The sequence below is a fragment of the Chiloscyllium plagiosum genome, unplaced genomic scaffold (genome assembly GCF_037043375.1).
Source record: "Chiloscyllium plagiosum isolate Xiang-an unplaced genomic scaffold, Cpla_swu_hap1 HiC_scaffold_11, whole genome shotgun sequence".
NCBI classification, from domain to species: Eukaryota; Metazoa; Chordata; class Chondrichthyes; order Orectolobiformes; family Hemiscylliidae; genus Chiloscyllium; species Chiloscyllium plagiosum.
Window position 1 is genome coordinate 60131404 of NW_028270149.1, and position 21103 is coordinate 60152506.

At 40.9% G+C, this 21103-nt stretch overlaps 1 protein-coding gene and 1 long non-coding RNA gene across 6 annotated transcripts in view; one reads left to right on the forward strand and one right to left on the reverse strand.

Moving 5' to 3' along the window:
- Window positions 1-13068, reverse strand: part of LOC148148811 (uncharacterized) — a 59560-nt gene extending 46492 nt beyond the window's left edge. For both annotated transcript variants that reach the window (XR_015758671.1, XR_015758670.1), the window contains exon 1: window positions 13047-13068. This is a non-coding gene — a long non-coding RNA (uncharacterized LOC148148811). The remainder of the gene's footprint in view (window positions 1-13046) is intronic.
- dacha (dachshund a) overlaps window positions 1-21103 on the forward strand; it is a 395958-nt gene that overhangs the window by 328949 nt on the left and 45906 nt on the right. The gene's annotated exons all lie outside the window — the stretch shown is intronic.

Consider the following 21103-nt stretch of genomic DNA (forward strand, 5'->3'; position numbering starts at 1 on the left):
AGAGAATGGTTTTTGTTATAATTTATGTTAAGTGACAGAGGGATCCCAGTATGGAAAACACATCGTTTAAGGAAAATTAAAAGAATAATGGAATAATGTGCATAATATTTCATGGATTCCTTACTCCATCTGTTTCTCCAACTGTAATTCAATTCATAAAATATTTACAAGCGATTAATGGAAAAGTTGGGAATGTACATTCCAGCATCATAAATATCATATTTGATGTACTAAATTTGCCAAAACACCTAAATTTTAACAGATGACTTTCACAATGTTGGGCTGGTTTGAACATCTTTCCTGGACAATCAGATTATTTCTATGTAATTTATAACTGAAGACTTTGAATGTAGTCAAGATGATGAGATCAAGAAGTTGCTAAATTGTCCCAGATATTTTGTTTATGGCAGAGCAACACAGTTTAATAGCTCAGTATTCTGGCTGTTACTTGCCTCAGTTGGATGAACTTGATCAGTATTCAGTGAAGCAAGCTGTTTGACAAAGTGCCACACAACAGTGAAATTTTATTTTGAGGCCATTAAGGAAAACTGCTATGGTCTCATAAAGCTTACTGAACTGGTGCTGCTAGGGTGATGGAATGACCCATTTTATTTCTGTACGTTGTGATGTGGGGGATTTGGCTGCAAGTTGGAAAAGAGGGACTTGCTTACATGACAAAGAATGGATTCATTATGGACAACACAACAATCCAACTTTCATTGCTTTGTGAATACAGTACACCCAAATTGTGTATCACTGGAATGTCATGATTCTAAGATAGTACCTGCTAGGTTACCAAACTATAGCCAGCCTATCAGCACAAGCTACCTGAGTGATTCATAACCCTTGTGCATGTCATTAACTGCATATTCAATTCAAGGAAACATTTCAATCTGAGGATTAAAAATTATTAACTGCATCTGCTAAGTAATTTTTGCTTTGCAACAAAATCAAAAAGGTTAAAATATGCTAGTTTATTTCAATTATATATATTTGTGGAAGTAGCGCAGCAAATGTAGATGATTCAGTGCTCGCTTGCAAACTGCCAGTTTGCCAAATTATTAATCAGAAATGAAAAAACATTTATTACAAAAAGGGCAGTAATAGTTAGCCCAGAAGTTGTCAAAGTTTCAGCACAAGTGAAATATGTCGAAATCTTGGCCAGAGTCTGCCATTATCTATAGAACACTTTTGATTATACCACAAAATAAAATAGCACCAATAGGGACAATGAGGTTGCTATCTTCTGCCATAGCATCTTGCCCTTGCTATTCTTTTTCTGCTATTGCCCAGAACAGAAGCACATCCATTAGGAAAGCCCCACCATTTGTTTAGTGCTTCTGGACTTGCGAGGAGGCATGTGTACTAACAATTTCATACATAGCATTTTGTCCTGTAACTTTCTGCAGTTTTTTTCCCTATAAATAATAGTTAGCTCCTCTATTCATCCCCTATTTTAACCACGACCTGATCCATATTTAATCAGAGGGATTTGGGAGTTCTCTTACTCTGATCACAAGGTTAACCTCCAAGCTCAGCAGGTAATAGGGAAGGCAAATTGAATGTTGGCCTTTATTTCAAAGGTAATTGAGTATAAATATGGGTACTGCAAATGCTGGAGATCAGAGTCAAGGATAGAATGGTGTTGAAAAAGCACAGCATGTCAGGCAGCATCTGAAGAGCAGGAAAACCGACATTTCGGGCAAAAGCCCTTCATCAGGAATAATGAAGGGCTTTTGCTTGAAACGTCGATTTTCCTGCTCCTTGGATGCTGCCTGACCTGCTGTGCTATAAATATGGGGATGTCTTGCTAAAGAATACACTAGACCACACCTGAAATACTGTGAACAGTTTTGCCCCCTTTAGCTAAGGATTGATATACAAGCATGTTGGGCCTGTGCTCATTTGAGTTTCAAAGAATGTGAGGCAACTTTATTCAGAAATGCAAGATTCTTGGGGGACTTGACATAGCAGATGTGGAGAGGTTATTTCTCATTATGAGACGAGTCGAGGACTAGAAGGCATAATCTCGGGGTAAGGGACCACACATTTAAAACAGAAATGAGGAGAAATTTCTTCTCTCAGAGGATAGTGAATCTGTGAAATTCTTCATTGCAGAGAGCTGTGGAGGCTGGGTCATTAACTATATTCAAGTTTAAAATGGACAGTTTTTTAGTCAATAAGAGAATTGAGGGTTGTAAGAAAAAGGCAGGAAAGTGGAGTTAAGGATGATTGGTTCGGTCATGGTTTCATCGAACAGTAGATGATGGATTGAATGGCCTACTTCTGCTCCTACATTTTTATAGTATGAGCTGTCAGCTGGCAGTTGGAGCTACAAGTCCACTGTCTCTCTCTCTGTTAAAAATCACAGCACTAGGTTCCAGTCCAACAGGTTTATTTGCAAGTACTAGCTTTCCTGCCCCACTAGCTACCTGATGAAGGAGCAACGCTCTGAAAGCTAGCACTTGCAAATGAACTTATTGGACTATAGCCTGGTGTTGTGTGATTTTTAACTTTGTCCACCCCAGTCCAACACCAGCACCTCCTCATCATCTGTGTTCTCACTAACATTGGTTCCACTTTCCACCATTAGTAACATTCTTTTGGCTACTATGCACCCTTACCTTCTGATGTAAACTCTCTACCTAACATTCCAACCTAATTACCTCCCACTTTGCTTTCCTGTGTTTTTGTTAAACTTTCTGTTCCCTTTTTAGTTCTACTTCGCCTTCTCCTCAGTGTATATACTTTGTCACTGCCCTGCAAAGTTTTTGGGCTATTTCTCTGCACACGATGCATGCTATAGAATTGTGTGACATTGTAATGACCCAACAAACTAACTTCCCAAATTCCTAAAGAATGGCAACCACTGTGTAAAAACCTGATTTAGTTCGAAAATATTTTGAAGAAGAAATATTATGTAATTCCATTTTGATCACCAAACCTATTATGTAGTATGCAAATGATAGATTTAATGTGCAGATAAAGTGATGCATCAATCATTCAGCAGTTGAACTATTAATATGGAGAACTGTACATTTATTGCTTTAAGTTCTCTTAAAATAAAATGCATTATCATTCATTAGCAGCACAAAAATAAAAGAAAATGCTTTTTCAACTACTCCTTACATCTGTAACAGCCATTCTGAGATTTAATCAAGTCATCTTCATTGAATACACAGGTTTTTCGGTTTATCTATTTGTCTTGCAGCCCTAGAATGTCTGTCTATGTTACTGATCTCAGTTTAACAATATGTTTACTCAGGTAGATTTGTCATGAATGATTAAGTTAAAAATTGAAATTGTATCAAAGTATTGTAAATCTTTATTGGACAATTTTTTTGATAGATGTTTAAAAGAGTGGTAAATAAACTCCTAGTATTACTCTAACAATGTAAATGAACAGCACCTTTTAACCATTTGATATAAAGGAAATGATCTTCATATGTTTTAGACAGTCAGGCCTCAGGCTGCAATGAGAGGAGGAATCAGGTCTTTGAGGTTGGAACTTAGGTGCTGTATTTGGGAAAGAGAGAGAATTGAGTTCTTAGGGATGAAATGAAAGAACTATAATTCAGTGGGAAAGATTTCCTGCTTCAGGAGAATATCTAGGGATGCATTGCTAAAGCCTGCCACCACCTTTTGACTGGTCTCTGGGAAGATGGTCTCTGTGATAGTCAAGAGTGAAGTGCTGCATGGCTGGTTTTAAACATGGAATCTGGAAGCTGGAACCTGCTGGAACCCAGTTAGATACAGAAATTATCATAGAACTTAGAATTTTACACGCATGAATATGTAATAAGCTGAGAAGAACATAATCACACAGAAAAACCTGCCCTGATTTGAGCAGACGTACTTCCCGCTTTGTTTAACTCATTGGACAAGCATATGGACGTACGTGAAATAGTGTAGGTTAGATGGGCTTCAGATTGGTATGTCTGGTCGGCACAACATCGAGGGCCGAAGGGCCTGTACTGCGCTGTAATGTTCTATGTTCTATGTCCATACTTAGTCACTAAAACAAAAAGAAAATTCACCCATGGTCTACGAAATCAAGAGGGGCGAGCAATTAGTAGGCGGCAAGGTGGCTCATTGGTTAGTACTGCTGCCTCACAGGGTCCCAGGTTCGATTCCAGCCTTGGGCGACTGTCTGTGTGGAGTTTGCACATTCTCCCCGTGTCTGCGTGGGTTTCCTCTGGGTGCTCTGGTTTCTTCCCACAGTCCAAAGATGTGCAGCTCAGGTGAATTGGCTATGCTAAATTGTCCATAGTTGTTAGGTGCATTAGTGGGGGGGGTGGGTTACTCTTCGGAGGGTCGGTGTGGACTGGTTGGGCCGAAGGGCCTGTTTCCACACTGTAGGGAATCTAATCTAATCGCCTTCAAATGTGGAGCCTATATTCAACACAAAATAACTTTTATTTATAGAACATCTGTATTGCAATGAAACAACTCACAGGCACATTATAGGAGTGTCATAAAATGAAATAATAGACCAGGCCATGAGATATTAGATCAGTTGGCCAAAATGATGGGTTTTAGACGTGCCCTGAAAACAGAAAGGCAGAGTGTACAAAGAGGTTATTCCAGAGATTAGGACCTAAAGAGCTGAAAGCACTGCCACAACTGGTGGAACAATTGCAAACCACTAATTCACCCAAGGCCTGAATTAAAGCAGCACAAATACCTTGGAGGATTGCAGGGCTAGAGGAGATTAGAGATGACAGCATCAACGCCATGGAGGGATTTGGAAACAAGGTTGTCCAAGAGTCAATGTGTTAGGTCCACAAATACGAAAGGTGATGTGGAATGTGGTTTGCTGCAAGTGAAAACACAGGCAGCTGAGCTCAACATTATGAAGGATAGGATTACGAGACCAACTAGGAGTGCATTGAAATAGTCAGGTCTACAGGTGACTCAGACTCATTAGTGTTTTATCAGTAAACTTATGGAAATGGGGGAAACGTCAGGTGATGTTAGAGAGGCAGAAGCACAGGCTGCTGCAGGGATGGAATTGGTAGCTAGGCAGTGTTTGGTGCATAGACTGAAAATAATGGCTTCAGGTCTTCCTAATTGGAAGAAATTTCTGCTCATCCAGTCAAGGGTATTAGATAAGCAGCCTGAGAAGCAAGCAACAATGGAGTTGAGAGAAATGGACGGTGTGGTGGCATGGGTTTAATCAGGGTTATGTAAGAAAATTAATGTTGTGCCTTTATATGCATGTTGCTGGGGGTCAATTGACAAATAGGTGGGATTCAAGGATAGATCTTTGGGAGGACACTAAAGGAACAATGCAGGAGCTGGAAGAGAAGGCATTGTAAAGTAATTCTCAGGGTACAATTAGATGGATAAGAATGGAAATACACAGCAGCTGTCCTACTCAGCTCAGAGGAGGATGAGAGAAAACCTACCTTTCTCACAACCACATATAATATCACTTGAAATATGAACAGAGAAAGATTTGACCAGTAAGTGCTTGTTAGTTGTGTTATCCATCTTGATTTTATTATTTTTACCATTTGTAAATTCAATCTGATATATTGAATTTGATTTGATCAGACATAGAGTAGTTTTGTCACTTAAAATGGATGGAGGGAACCAGTTATTAGAGAAACACCAACTCACATAATGAGAGCAATAATAAAGCAGATTGTGCCCCAAAAGCATTGCCCTTAACCTCAAACAAAGATGAGCTAATGCAAAAAAATGTACAATATTTAGTCCAAACACTGTATGGAGCAAGATTACAATTTAACCAATCCATTTTCATATACAACTGGTTAACCACAATATCCTCTATTTGATAATGCTCTTTGGAACTTTGATCAGATGTCATTTTATGACAAGCATGACAAAAGATAATTGTTTAAATTTAAAGTGTTGTTTAACATCCTGCCATTGTGTGTGCAAAAGTTGGCTATATTTGAATTTACCCAACTTGAAATCTATCAAATAGAGTTAGTTTTAAATGCTTTATAGCAAAAGCACCCAAATCTGGCTTTCAATTAATGAACCTTGCATCAATAAATAGTTGAAGAAATGAATATTTTAAAACATTAATTCAAATATCGACAATGGTTAAGTATAGAATAAAGCTTCTTTTATATTGGATCCAAAACAAATGCAAAAGACTAAATCATCAGTACTGATAGCTGTCATATCAACCTACTGTGTGAACCTTATTAAGATGTCTGATAGTTATGAAGAATTAAGAGCAAATTTGTGCTGCGGGTCCACATCCATGAGGAACTGGGTTGATAGTGTCCACAATTATGTCAGAACCCTTCCCAGCAAATAATGACAAAAACATGCATTCTATCTGTCTAGTTTTGCACTCAAAGGTAGCAAAAAGGTATTGTTGATAGCTATTTTTCCTCACTGAGTGCAGCACGAGAGTTTTGTGAATTCATAGCATTTAATTGTCAGACAAAAAAAAAGTTGGAAATATTTCAGACTTCAAAATACTAGAGAAGAACATGTTCCTAGCCAATATACAATTTTTTAAAGCAAGCAGCTAACAAAGCAATAATGGTTTTTGCTTAAGCTGTTCTAATTATGCACACTGATCTCAAAGAGGCTGAATGGTATCATTTAAATGTTTTTGACAAGCGTTAGAGGAACCGAACAGCCAGATACAAACATGCTGGGGATGAGATTTTGATCAGAGTGCTACTGAAGCCAGTAGTTCCCTGGGATGTGTGCAGTGCACAATATCAAGAAGGGTGCTTGTATGGATGTCCCTTCAAACTGTGAGAAGCAACTGAACTGATGTTATCATGACATCCCACTGTCCTATCAGCTGTGATGTCCACTTCCCTTCTGGCTCGCAAGACTGGTTCTCAGGCCATGACTGACCCTGATTGATCAGTTAACCATTTCTCTGGAGAGTGTTTTACCTTTTGGATGCATTTTGTGAAGGAAGTCATTTTTGCTAAACCTGGTAGTTGATCCATTAACTTATCTGGAGGATGCTTAATCTTGTGAATTCCCTTGACAGAGGAAATCTTATTGCCAACTTAGGTAGCTGTCTCATCTCACCTGCGGGACCTTTAGTCTTAGAAATTTCCATCATGTCAGATGTCAGCTCTGTTGAGCAGGTATTTTTCCTTTCCTGCTGTATACCGGATTTCTGGGGCAGGCAATTGCTTTTTGACTTGAATGGGGTCGTGAAGCAGCAGTTGCTTTGAAATAACCTGTTCATTGACACTCAGGTTGGATTGAACCAGGGCCAGAAAACTCCTCTCCTCATTATAACCTTGTGGACAAATGTGCACAAAAATAGAATCAAGATATGAGATAATAATCACTGTTGAATGAGTGTTGCATCAAGCAGTCCTAGTAAAACTGCAGTTAGTGGGGAATCGGGGATGCTTGTTGAAGTCTTACCTTGCATAATGGTCAACCATCTCAGCTCCAGGAATTCCTCAGGGTACTGCCTCGGGTCCAATAATTTTCACTTGCAACAATGACTTCCCCTCCCCGCCATCATCATAATCTCAGAAGTGACGATGCTTGCCCATGGTTGTACAGAGTACATTATTCACAACCTCTCAGGCTCTGAAGCAGTCAGTGTCCATTGTGCAGCACGAGTAGTACAACATCCAGGCTTGGGCTAACAAGTGACATCCAAGCCACAAAAGTACTTGGTAATGACCATCCCTAACAGGAAAACATCTAACTATTGCCGCTACAATAGCATCATCGTAACTGAATCCCCCATTTACCATTCTGAGGATTATCATTGACCAGAAATTGAATAGGGTCAGCTATATAGATTTTGTGGCTCAAGAGCAAGTCAGAGGTTAGGAATGCTGTGACTAATAACTCATTTCACAAAAGCCAGTCTACATGATACAAGCCACTGTGATGGAATATAGTCCACCTGCCTGGCTGAGTACAACTCCAACTCACAAGAAGCTTGACACCATCTAGGAGAAGGTAGCCTGATTGATTGATCGATAACATCCACCACTTCAACATTCACACTCTTTCCTACTGACAGTGGAGCAGTGTATACCAAATACAAGATGCAATAATTCAAATTTTCACAGACACCACCTTCCAAACCTGCAACTTTTATAACCCAGAAGAACAAAGGCAAAAGAAGGATGGCGACTCCGCCCACTGCACACCAACCTGACTTGGGTCTGTCTCACCATTCCTTCATTGTAACTGGGTCAGAATCCTGGAAGTCCCTTCCAACAGCACTGAGCCAAACAGGACTGCAGCACATGGTGGTGGAGGGTTGTTTTTCAGACTGGAGGCCTGTGACCAGTGGAGTGCCACAAGGATCGGTGCTGGGTCCTCTACTTTTTGTCATTTATATAAATGATTTGGATGTGAGCATAAGAGGTACAGTTAGTAAGTTTGCAGATGACACCAAAATTGGAAGCATGGTGGACAGCGAAGAAGGTTACCTCAGATTACAACAGGATCTTGATCAGATCGGCCAATGGGCTGAGAAGTGGCAGATGGAGTTTAATTCAGATAAATGAGAGATGATTTTTGGGAAAGCAAATCTTAGCAGGATTTATACACTTAATGGTAAGGCCCTAGGGAGTGTTGCTGAACAAAGATACCTTGGAGTGCAGGTTCATAGCTCTGTGAGAGTGGAGTCGCAGGTAGATAGAATTGTGAGGAAAGCATTTGGTATGCTTTCCTTTATTGGTCAGAGTATTGAGTACAGGAGTTGGGAGGTGATGTTGCAGCTGTACAAGTCATTGATTAGGCCATTGTTGGAATATTGCATGCAATTCTGGGTCTCCTTCCTATCGCAAAGATGTTGTGAAACTTGAAAGGGTTCAGAAAAGATTTACAAGGATGTTGCCAGGGTTGGAGAATCTGAGCTTCAGGGGGCTGTTTTCCCTGGAGTGTGGGAGGCTGAGAGGTGACCTTTTAGAGGTTTATAAAATTATGAGGGGCATGGATAGGATAAATAGACAAAGTCTTTTCCCTGGGGTTGGGGAGTCCAGAACTAGAGAGCATAGGTTTAGGGTGAGAGGGGAAAGATATAAAAGAGACCTAAGGGACAACCTTTTTCACACAGAGGGTGTTACGTGTATGGAATGAGCTGCCAGAGGAAATGGTGGAGGCTAGTACAATTGCAACATTTAAGAGGCATTTGGATGGGCATATGAATAGGAAGGCTTTGGTGGGATATGGGCCGGGTGCTGGCAGGTGGGACTAGATTGGGTTGAGATATCTGGTCAGCATGGACAGGTTGGACCGAAGGTTCTGTTTCAATGCTGTACATCTCTATGACTCTATACTGAACGTCAATGTTTTATACCTGTACTGGTTACTGATGTTTTTTCCTACTTTAGTTAATAGTCAAAATGTGATTTCCTACTTTCTGAAAGAGGTTTTCTACCTTCTACAGCTAAGATGGATGCCTCTTTCTTCATTTTGGGCTAAATTAAAGTTTTCTTAATTTTGCAGTGTGATAAAAAAATAAATGTTCCCTTTCACAACTTTTATTTTAAGTAAACAAATCTGACACATACATTTAACCTGCAAAATCACGATCGGAGCTATACATCCCGATCTTCTGACTATCCAACCTTTTCTTCTGCTAGGCCTTTTGGGGATGGCACGGTGGCTCAGTGGTTAGCACTGCTGCCTCTCAGCACCAGGGTCCCAGGGTTCGATTCCAGCCTTGGGCAACTGTCTGTGTGGAGTTTGTACATTCTCCATGTGCCTGCGTGGGTTTGCTCTGGTTTCCTCCCACAGTCCAAAGGTGTGTGGGTCAGGTGAATTGGCTATGCTAAATTGCCGGTAGTGTTAGGTGCATTAGTCAGAGGGAAATGGGTCTGGGTGGGTTCCTCTTCGGAGGGTTGGTGTGGACTTGTTGGGCCGAAGAGCCTGTTTCCACACTGTAGGGAATCTAGTCTAATCTTTTCTTCAAATCCATTTCAATTTACTCTTTTGTTGCACAATTACAAGTTGACCAATACCAGAACCTCAGTATAACTTGTCGTTTTGATCCTCATTGGCCACACATTATGAAAAATGATGGTAGTGACATTCATTTTGAAGGATGGGGGAATGCTCATTTCCTGTGCCTTTTGTGGTGCAGCATTCTGGGTCAAGACCCAGCTGCTCCAGTGGTGTCCCATAATATGTTTGAGCAGGTTGACTGAAAATATCTATACTCCCCTTTCTCTCTATCCTTCAAGCCTGTGTGGGTTTTTTTGCACCATTTAAGGTTTTGCCCATTTACCCTCAGACATCTCTAATATTATTCAGAGCTCCCAGTTGCCTCCACAGAGTGGGTGTGCTTTGGGACATGGGCTCCTCAGAGTGGCTAGTGAAGAACACAGGAACAGGCATACTCCATTACTCCAACCCAAATCATTAAATATGATCGTAGCTGATCGAACATTTCAATGCTTTTTCCTCAAACCATCCCCATAACTCTTTTCGTCATCAGACATGTATTAAACCTTGACTTTAGACATACAGAGAGAACTTCCTCAGCCCTTTGTGAGGACAGAATGCCAAAGATTTACAACCCATTGAAATTACAAAAAAAAATTCTTGCTTATTCTTTGTTCTGCTCCCCTCACCGACCATGACCTGAAGCCTGGCTTCTCAAGGGCCTCTTTCGCTCTCTTGTTTCTTTCATGAGGGCTGCTGACTGACTATCTTCTTATTACAGTAATGTATTTAAAAAGTGAAAAACCATTTGTCTTCAGAATTTCCTTTTTATTCTTGTTTGATAGATTCTTCCACTGTTCTTACCTGAAGTGAAGTGATGATATTCACTGTTAATGTCACATTGGGTTCTGAGAGCTTTTGCATTGGGACAGTTCACTCCTTTCTAGATATTTTCTTATCAGTCTATTGAGAGAAATTATTTCACACCTCTGGAGCTGCCTGGTGCAGTGGTGGGGACACTACCACTATACCATACGAACCCTCCCTCCTTTCTTCTCTTCCAACTTTTCCCCCTACATGCTGAGTGTAAGGGTTCTGTTGAATTATCAGTGGTAGAGGATACCCCACCTGTGAGACTCAAAAGAAGTGACACTGTCTTACGTAAAAAGTCATTGTTTAAAGTATGATAGCTATAGGTACAAATCTAAAAACAAGTTAATGGGCGACACGGTGGCACAGTGGTTAGCACTGTTGCTTCACAGCGCCAGAGACCTGGGTTCAATTCCCGACTCAGGCGACTGATTGTGTGGAGTTTGCACGTTCTCCCCGTGTCTGCGTGGGTTTCCGCCGGGTGCTCCGGTTTCCTCCCACAGTCCAAAGATGTGCAGGTCAGGTGAATTGGCCATGCTAAATTGCCCGTAGTGTTAGGTAAAAGGGTAAATGTAGGGGAATGGGTGGGTTGCGCTTCGGAGGGTCGGTGTGGACTTGTTGGGCCGAAGAGCCTGTTTCCACACTGTAAGTAATCTAATCTAATCTAATCTTAATCATTATTGCAACAGTTTTGCAAGGAGCAAGTGATAATATGTTTATCTCCATCAGGATCCGGAGGAGACAACTAGATTCTCCACCAAATGATTCTGACACATTGTCAGATTGGGTGGAGATAATGCAACTTCAGATTTCACACTTTCTGAACCATTACCTTAAAAACCACCCAACTCCACAGAACTGGGATGAGTTGGTCACAAGCGAATGGCACAATCCAATTGTGGGTTTAGTATTTTTCAAAAAGCTGGGCTTGACAAAAATTTTGGCTCTTGTTGGTTGCTTTAACTTTTGAAACATTTCTGAACACTTTCCTTTTGAAAGGCCACTTTCAAATGAAAAAGCTGTGGTAAAATCATGAGAACAGATGGAACTAATTTTGACAGATTTAATGCCATTTAAGCTAAGAGAGGTTGAATAGATCACTTTGCACGTTAGCAAATCAAACTTTTGAAAATATTGGACTCTGTATGTTGTATGAATAATGAATCAAAAATATCTTTAAGTGATCTGTGGACTTTTTTTTAAACACTAAACCCTCTTGGATTAATTTTGACCTTGGTCACATTAGCTACTCAAATATTTCTGGCTGCCAGGGTGCTATTAGGCTTGTGTATACAAAGCAAAATCTCTCATATCTTTGAATGATCAGCCCACGGTGACAACTTATAAATCAATGGATGCTTTCGGCCTTACAAATGCTGCAATTTCTGGTTGTAAAATAATTTTCACATTGTTACTACACAGTGGCTGTGCTGGTAGGCATTTAAAAAAAATACTATTTATTGCTTCACCTCACATGTCTTTTTTGTAAAGTGTTGCCAAATTCTCTCTTAACTATCAGCCATACCACAATAAAAAAAAATGAATGTAGCTAGAGGAGCTTGGCTGAAAATATCAATGTAAAAATGTAATGGCTGGTCATCCATATGCTGTTTGAAATTAATCCCAAAATAGGTGTACACAAGTCAAATCACTTTAACAGGCCATATTGGCCTAAGGCAAGAGTCTGAAAATGTTTTTTGAGACAGACAAATCGGTCATTAAAATACTGTGATCATTTTGCACATTGATTCAATTATAGAAGTTGTTAAAAAAATTGTTGGTTATTTTTGAGGGCCTCATTGTTATCATCATGGATCAAACCAGTAAACGGCTGCGGAAAATCGTGCATAAGGAGTGAAAGGTCAAGAGAACACATTACAAAAATGAGGCCCGGCACCAGAAATACTTGTTAATGACTGAAATTGGAAGTTATGACCCAAAATAATCACAGATGTGCTTTAAAATCTCACCGTTGGGATCCAGACCTGCAGTCCGCCTCCTTTGTCCGAAAAGCAGTTTCTGGAAGTTCGATAGCAGACAATTCAAGACATTTCAAATATTTTAAATATTTTAAAATCTTTTCCAATCAGATTGACAAAGAAAAGGGAAAAACAACAATTAAATAATTACATTGAAAGAAATTTGAAACCAGATGATGTCATTAAGAACACATCTAAAACCTCTCTCTTATGCGATAGGTAGTCAATAAATAATAGGTAGGAGAGAGCAAGAGGTTATCTTATCATTGAAAATCGATGTAACCTCTGCTACTGTCATCCTAATTCCCACCCTTAGTGCCATACCTGTCCTATTTGTCTTCTTCTAGAAGCTCAATCTAGTGTGTGATCTCCTCCTGCTTCTCCACGGGCAGATTATGAGAATGAATCATACCTCAGTTATTTTCACACTTCTATTTATTTCCCTGTGCTGATGGGATGCTGACTAGGGAACGGGGGATGGGCTGGGTGCATGAAAATATCAATTCAGTTTAAATGGCAGTTAAAGACCAATATAGACTGGGTTAGAGGTGGAGGAGAAGTAATTACACTGTGCTGCAAATCTTAAAATTGTGAATAGAATTAGCATTGGAAAACAAAAAAAAAAGAATCAACCATCTCATTGAATACATTTAAAGTGTACTGTTTGTCACTCTCAAAAAAGTATGTGTTTTTTCAGTTCAGCCACACAGGTCACATTCTTTGGTGCTGTTATAAAGTAGTAAGAATGCCCCATGTTCCATTCTGCTGCATGATGAAAACTATAACCTGGAAAAGATTACCTATTTTCACATCTAGAAATACCAAAACTTCTTTTTATTTGACAGTGGAATCAGCCTTGATAGAGATTTCAAAGCTTGCCCAGAAAGGAAATCTAAAATTCTAAACATTTGTTTAACCACTTTAGTGATTTGCAGTTGTAAACACATTATGTATAAATATTACAGGAATTAGTTTATTGTTGTAGAACACTAAATAACTATTAATCTTTTGATACAACAGGGAAAACACGGCTGAGACCAACACCACTAGAAATTCCATCGTTGCTCCAGGACAAAAAAAGCAATAGAGACAAGATAATAGGATAATTTAAGAATATGTTGGAGTATTGTGGTCATCCTAGTTTATGTTCTCATCTCTTCTCCCTTCTAAAGTTAGTAGGCAATTACTACTCTAACCAGATGTAGGCAGCAGATACCGGAAAGCGGAGTTGGAACTTGAGGTCTGATTTTTTTTCGCATCACTCAAAATCTGAAATGGCACCAGGATAATTTAAGGATACCAGTCTTTATATCAGCAGTAAATCACCAGCTCTGACAGAGGGCAGACATTACACAGCTTAAAAGGAATCATTCTGCATCAAACCTGGGGCAGAGCACAAAGCAAGTTTTCTACATCTACCTCAGCTGGAGCAGGAATTGAACCTACGATGCTCATATTATTCCAAGCCATACATTAGCTGTCTTGCCAACTGAGCTAACCAGCAACTGATTGAATTTGTAAGGCTGTAATTTTTGCTTTCTGTTAAAAAAAAAGTGGCCAGACAGGTTACATAGAAGAGTGCAGCACAGTATAGGCCCATTGGCCCACGATATTGTGCCGAGCATTAATCTTAATCTAATATCAACCTAACTTACACACCCCTCAATTTACTGCCATCCATGTGCACATCCAGCAGTCACTTAAAATATTCCTAATGTATCTGACTGTACTACCACTGCTGGCAGTGCATTCCATGCACCCACCACTCTCTCATAAAGAACCAACCTCTGACATCTCCCCTATACCTTCCTCCAATCACCTTAAAATTATGACCCCTCATGACAACCATTTCTGCCCTGGGCAAAAATATCTGGCTATCTACTCTATCTGTGCTTTTCATTACCTTATACACCTCAATCAAGTTACCTCCCTTCCTCCTTCTCTCCAGTGTGAAAAGCCCTAGCTCACTCAATCTCTATCCATAAGAAATGCCCTCTAATCCAGGCAGCATCCTGGTAAATCTCCTCTGCATCCTTTTCACAGCATCTACATCCTTCCAATAATGAGGCGACCAGGACTAGACACAGTATTCCAAGTGTGCTTTAACCAGGGTTTTATAGAGCTGCAGCAAAACCTCACAGCTCTTAAACTCAATTTCCCTATTAATGAAATCCAAAGCACCATATGTCTACTTAACAACCCTGTCAACCGGTGTGGCAACTTTGAGGGACCTGTGTACGTGGACCCCAAGATCCCGCTGTTCCTCCACACTGCTATGAATCCTGTCTTTAACCCTGTATTCAGCATTCAAAATTGACCTTCAAAAATGAATCACTTTGCTTTTATCCTGGTTGAACTCCATTTGTCACTTCTCAGCTGAGCTCTGCATCCTGTCAATGTCTTGTTGTCAATGGCCTCTAATAGCCCTCAACACCATCTACAACACCACCGACCTTTGTGTTATCAGCAAAGTTACTCACCCACCATTCCACATCTTCATCCAAGTCATTTATGAAAACTTCAAAGAACAGAGGCCCAAAAACAGATCCCTGTGGGACACCGCTGGTCACCGACCTCCAGGTGCAATACTTTCCATCAACTATCACTCGCTGTCTTCTTTTGGCCAGCCAATTCTGTATCCAGACAGCCAAGTCTCCCTGTATCCCATACCTGAATGAGCCTACCATGGGGAACCTTATCAAATGCTTTACTGAAATCCACATACACCAAATCCACTGCTCGACCTTTGTCAACTTGTCTCGTCACATCCTGAAAGAACTCAATAAGGTTTGCGAAGCATGGCCTGCCCCTCACAAAGCCATGCTGACCATCTTTAATCAAACTATGTTTTTCCAAATAGTCATAAATCCTATCTCTCAGAATCCTTTCCAGTACTTTGCTTACCACAGATGTAAGCCTAGCTGGTCTGAAATTCGCAGGGATTTCTCCATTCCCTTTCTTGAACAGAGGAACTACATTCACCTCCCTCCAGTCATCCGGTACTACTCCCATAGAGAGTGAGGATGCAAAGATCATCGCCAGAGGCACAGCAATCTCATTCCTCGCTTCCTGTAGTAACCTTGGATATATCTGCTCCGATTTATCTATCTTGATACTTCCCAGAATTTCCAGCACATCCACTTTCTTAATATCAATCTGTTCAAACTTATTAACCTGGTCCACAGTGATCTCACTATCAACAAGGTCTCTCTCTCTCTCTCTCTCTCTGTCATGAATAAAAACTCATTTAGGGCCTCTCCTACCTCTCCAGACTCCAGGCACAAGTTCCCTCCACTGTCTCTGATCAGCACTACCCTCGCTCTGATCATTCTCTTATTCCTCACATAAGTATAGAACACCTTTGTGTTTTCGCCAATCCTTCCTGCCAAAGCTTTCTCATGCCCCCTTCTAGCTCTCCTCAGTCCATTTTTGAATTCTTTCCTAGCTACCCTGTAATCCTGTAAAGTTGTGCCAGATCCTTGCTTCCTCAACCTTAAGTAAGCTTCCTTTTTCCTGTTGATGAGAAGCTCCTTTTTCTCTAGTCATCCAAGGCTCCTTCACCTTACTATCCCTTGCCTGTCACAGTGGGACAAAGTTATCCAACACACGCAACAACTGCTCCTTAACAGCCCCCACATTTCTGTTGTGCACTTCCCGTGGAACAGTTATTCCCAATTTACACTCCACAGCTCCTGTCTAATAGCAGTATAATTTCCTCTCCCGCAATTAAATACCTTCCTACACTGCTTGTTCCTATCCCTCTCCATTGCTATGGTAAAGGTGAGGTAGTTGAGGCCCTGTCACCAAAATGCTCTCCCACTGAGAGATCTGACACCTGGCCTGGCTCGTTGCCAAGCCCCAAATCCAACATGGCCTCTCTCCAGGCGGCCTATCTACAGATTGTGTCAGGACTCCTTCCTAGACCCTCCTGACAAAATCGGCTCCATCCAGACCATCAGCACTAAGGAGGTTCCAATCAATATTGGGGAGTTGAAGTCACCCATAACAACAACTCTGTTACATCTGCACCTTTCCAAGATCTACTGTTCTTCTGTCTCTTTGGTGCTATTGGAGGGGGGGGGGGGGGGGGAAGGTCAATAGAAAACACCCAATAAAGTGACTGCTCCTTTCCAGTTACTGACTTCAATCCATAATGACTCAGTAGACAAACCGTCCTCAACAACCTCCTTTTCTGCAGCTGTGATGCACTCTCTAATTAACAATGCTACTCCCCCACCTCTTTTAAAAAGAACCGGGGTGGGGTATAAAAAATCTAAACCCTGGAACAACCAGCAATCATTCCTGCCCCTGTGAAATCCATGTCTCGGTTATGGCCACAACATCATAGTCACAAGTGCTGATCCATGCTCTAAATTCATCACTCTTATGCCTGACACTCCTTGCATTGAAACAGGCACACTTTGACTCATCCCTTTGTCCTATCAACTGTGCATCTTTCCTGACAGACTTTCTGCATTCTATTTCTGACCGTTCAACAACTCTGTAGCTCTGGTTCCTATCTCCCTGCCAAACTAGTTTAAACCCTCCTGACATGCTCCAGCAAATTGCTCATCCAGGACATTGGTGCCCCTCCAGTTTAAGTGCAACCCGTCCTTCATCTCCAGGTCCCACCTTCCCCAGAATGATCTTTGTATTTGAAGCCCTCCCTCCTGCACCAGCCCTGTAGCCACACGTTGTGCTGTTATGCACCCTGTTCCTCGCCTCACTAGCTCATGGCACTGGTAGTAATCTTGAGATTACTACTCTGCTCGTCCTGCTTTTTAGCTTCCAACCTAACTCCCTGAAATCACTTTTTGGATCCTCATCCCTTTTCCTAGCTATGTCATCAGTGCCAATGTGCATCACGACTTTTGGCTGTTCACCCTCCCCCTTCAGAATCTTGTAGACTAGATCAGACCCTAGCACCTGGGAGGAAACAAACCTTCTGGGAGTCCCATTCATGACCATAGTATCTTCTGATCATTCCTCTCATTATTGAGTCTCCTACCAGTAGTGCTTTTCTAATTTTCCCCCTTCCCTTCTAAGCCACAGAACCAGGCTCAGTGCCAGAGACCTGACCACTATGGCTTTCCCTGTTATGCTGTCCCCCACCAAAAGCACAAACACAAAAGCTAACCGACTGAAGGGAGGCAGGTACAAAATGGGTAACCACCTCATGACTGCCTCAGCGTATCACCCTGGCTCCTGATTAGTGTGGTAAAGGGGGACTGGATGTTTGGTAAGGGGGTGACTTTGGCATTGCACAGATTGAAGGGACAATGGGCATTCAGCACTTTGAGCTCTAAAGATATAAAGGGTTCAGCAACAATCTGGCATCACAGGGGCATCAAGAGTAGGAGAATAAGGCTATGAGGGACACTGAAGCAGCCATTTTATCCAGAACAGAAGCTTCAGCTGTTGTAACGAGTTGGAGTTTGGACCATGTGGCATTAAAGGGCAACACAGGAGGGGCAGAACCTAATGTAGCAGATAGATACAGGGCAGGAAGGCACTGGGAGTCAAACACATTTACTGCTAAAATTGGAGTTACCAGTCCAGAATGCTCCAGACCTTCACTGTCAATCTCAAAAATGCATCCTTGGGGACAAGAGCTATCCTGTGAACCGCAGAAAAAGGCACAAGTGCAATGTGACTGATACAGTCTGCTCACTGGAGAGCTACTGAACAAGTCAGTCGTCGGGCTTCTGAAGGTGGGATTGTGATGCCAGGACCAGTCAGATGGTGCTTTCCAACTGCAAGAGTTTCCATTCCGTTGGCGGCCTGCTGTACTCTCCATAGATGAGTGAACCTGGAAGAAGACAGCTCATACAGATTGAGTATGTTCAGAAGACAAGGTTGACAAACTTGAGCTGGAGGAAGATGGCAGTGAAGTAGAAAAGATCCCTACTGCACATTGCAATGGCCTTTTGCAGCAACACTGCAGGAGGAGGAAGAGCTTTCCTCTCTCCCTCATGGCCTCCAGCATTAGGTTCAGGTCAACATCAAGGCAGTTAAGGTTTACCCAGCCTTATGTGCTAAGTCTGCAGCTCCTATGATTGTTCATTTCCTTCTGGAAAAGTGGACGGGTTTGGCACAAGTCACAGATTTTTCTCTCAAGACAAGCAATCAGCCCTCTCAGTAACGGCTGCTGTGTGGAACCTAAATAGCTTTTCACACTCCTAACCTGCTCAGCCTGTACTAATTGAAAAGGACATGGCAAAACTTCAACCCCTGGTAGTACTGAGTATTAAAAAAAACTTTGTGTAAGTAGTTTTCTTCATTCTTCCTCCATAGAATTCTTATTCTCAGCCACATTATCTAAAAATCAGCATCAAAACAGCTGTTACATCTTCATTGGGTATTGGTACCAACATCAATCCTCACTGACTGACAAACACCAAACCAAAAAACAAACAAAAATCCCAAACTTAATCCACTCAATGTTGTTATTTTACAATACATGGTGTAAATATAAATTCCTGCTTAGGCTCAGTTTTCCTTCCATTTTACTATTCATAACCCAGTTATAATGTAACCGGAATAATATTGGTGTAGTTCTAGAAGAACAGGTTACCAATTATAATTTCCATAATTAGGAACACCTATATTTAAATGGTCATTGTGCAAGTTAAATCCCATATTTAAATCAGATGGAATCCGAAAGTGCTGGGAGAAATAATCTGTAATTTATTTCATTTACTTGTGAAAGCAGTCTTATCCAAATAAATCTCTCTCGGGTTATCCCTCACTGTATAATTTCTTTATAGATGTTCACACTACTTGATTATTATTTTCTACCTTGTCATCCTACTATTGAAATAAAATGGGTATCACTGTAAAGGAGCTACAGGAGCAGAAAGACAATATGTATATGGGTTATAAAAAGATGGCAGGGCAAGTATAGAGCGCGGTTAGTAAACCTAACAGCTTCCCAGGTGCTTTAATCAAAAGTAAGGGCAGAGATTACAAGAGCAAGATTATGCTGAACCCACATATGACAATGGTTAAGACCTCAGCTGGAATACTGTGTACAGGTCTGGGCCACTATTTAGGGCAATGAGAATGCATTGGAGAGAGAAAGTGAAGAGATTTACAAGAATGGTTCCAGCGATTAGGTCACTTCCATTAAAATTTAAGAAGTTGGGATTGCTGTTCTTGGAGAGAAGTTGGCTAAGAAGATTGATTGAGGTTTCCAAAATCATGAGGGGTCTGGACAGAGTAGACAGCAAACAATTGCTCCAGCTCACAAAAATTTCAAGAACAAGAGGCACAGATTTACATTGATTTGCAATGAAGTAAATGCAATGCAAGAAATTCTGGAAATAATGCAAAAATTGAACAGGCAGAGTGTGTCAGTCTTCACTGTAGAAGACATGGATAATATCCCAGGGATACTTGAAAACTAGGAGGCAAATGTGAGGGAAGAACTTAAATGTCAATGGTCACCATGGAAAAGGTGCCTAGAAAACATCCAGGTCCGCATACCTTGCTAAGAACATAAGATGGCCTACATCTCAAGCTTTTAAAAGAAGTGACTGACGAGATGATTTAGAAGTGTTGGTTATCATCTTCTAAAATTCTTTGGATTCTGAAGAAAATAGCTAACATTACTTTCCTCAAGAAATGAGAGAGATAAGCAGCAGGAAACTACAGGCCAACTAGCCTAACATCAGACAATAGAAATTGGTAAAATTCATTCAAAAGGCTGTAGCAGGATAATAAGAGTAAAACGGCATCAGGCAGAATTAGCATTAACCCTCTTACAAGAATCACAAAATGTTAACGAGCAGGTACAAGTGGTGATTGGGAAGGCAAATGGGATGGTGGTGTTTATTACAATGTGAATGGGAAGTAAAAGTAGGAAAGTTTTACTGCACCTCTACAGAAAACTTTGGCGAGACCATATCTGGAGAACTGTGAACAATTTGGCTGCCTTATTTGGAAAAACTTTGCATTAGAATGTAATGGTAGAAGCTGGTCTGAAAAAGTTCACTTGACTGATGCTTAGGATGAAGCGGTTAGTTTGTGTGAGAAAAGTTATGCAGGTTGGGCTTGTACCCATTGGAGTTTAAAAGGATGAGAGGTGTTCTTGGTAATGCATCTGCAATCCTAAGAGGACTCATTAGAGTGGATACCAGGAAGTTTCCCCTTGATGAGATTAGTTTAAAAATAAGATGTCTCACAAGTGGAGAATTTTCTTGGAATTCTATGGAATTCTCTTCCCCAGAAAACAGGGTCATTAAATTTATCCAGGTTGAGGGTAAAGGCTTATGGGGGAGAAGTCAGGGAAGTTGAATCGAGACCACAATCCGATCAGTCATGATCTTATTAAATGGTGGAGTAGGCATGAAGGATAGAATGATCGATTCCTTCTTGAATTT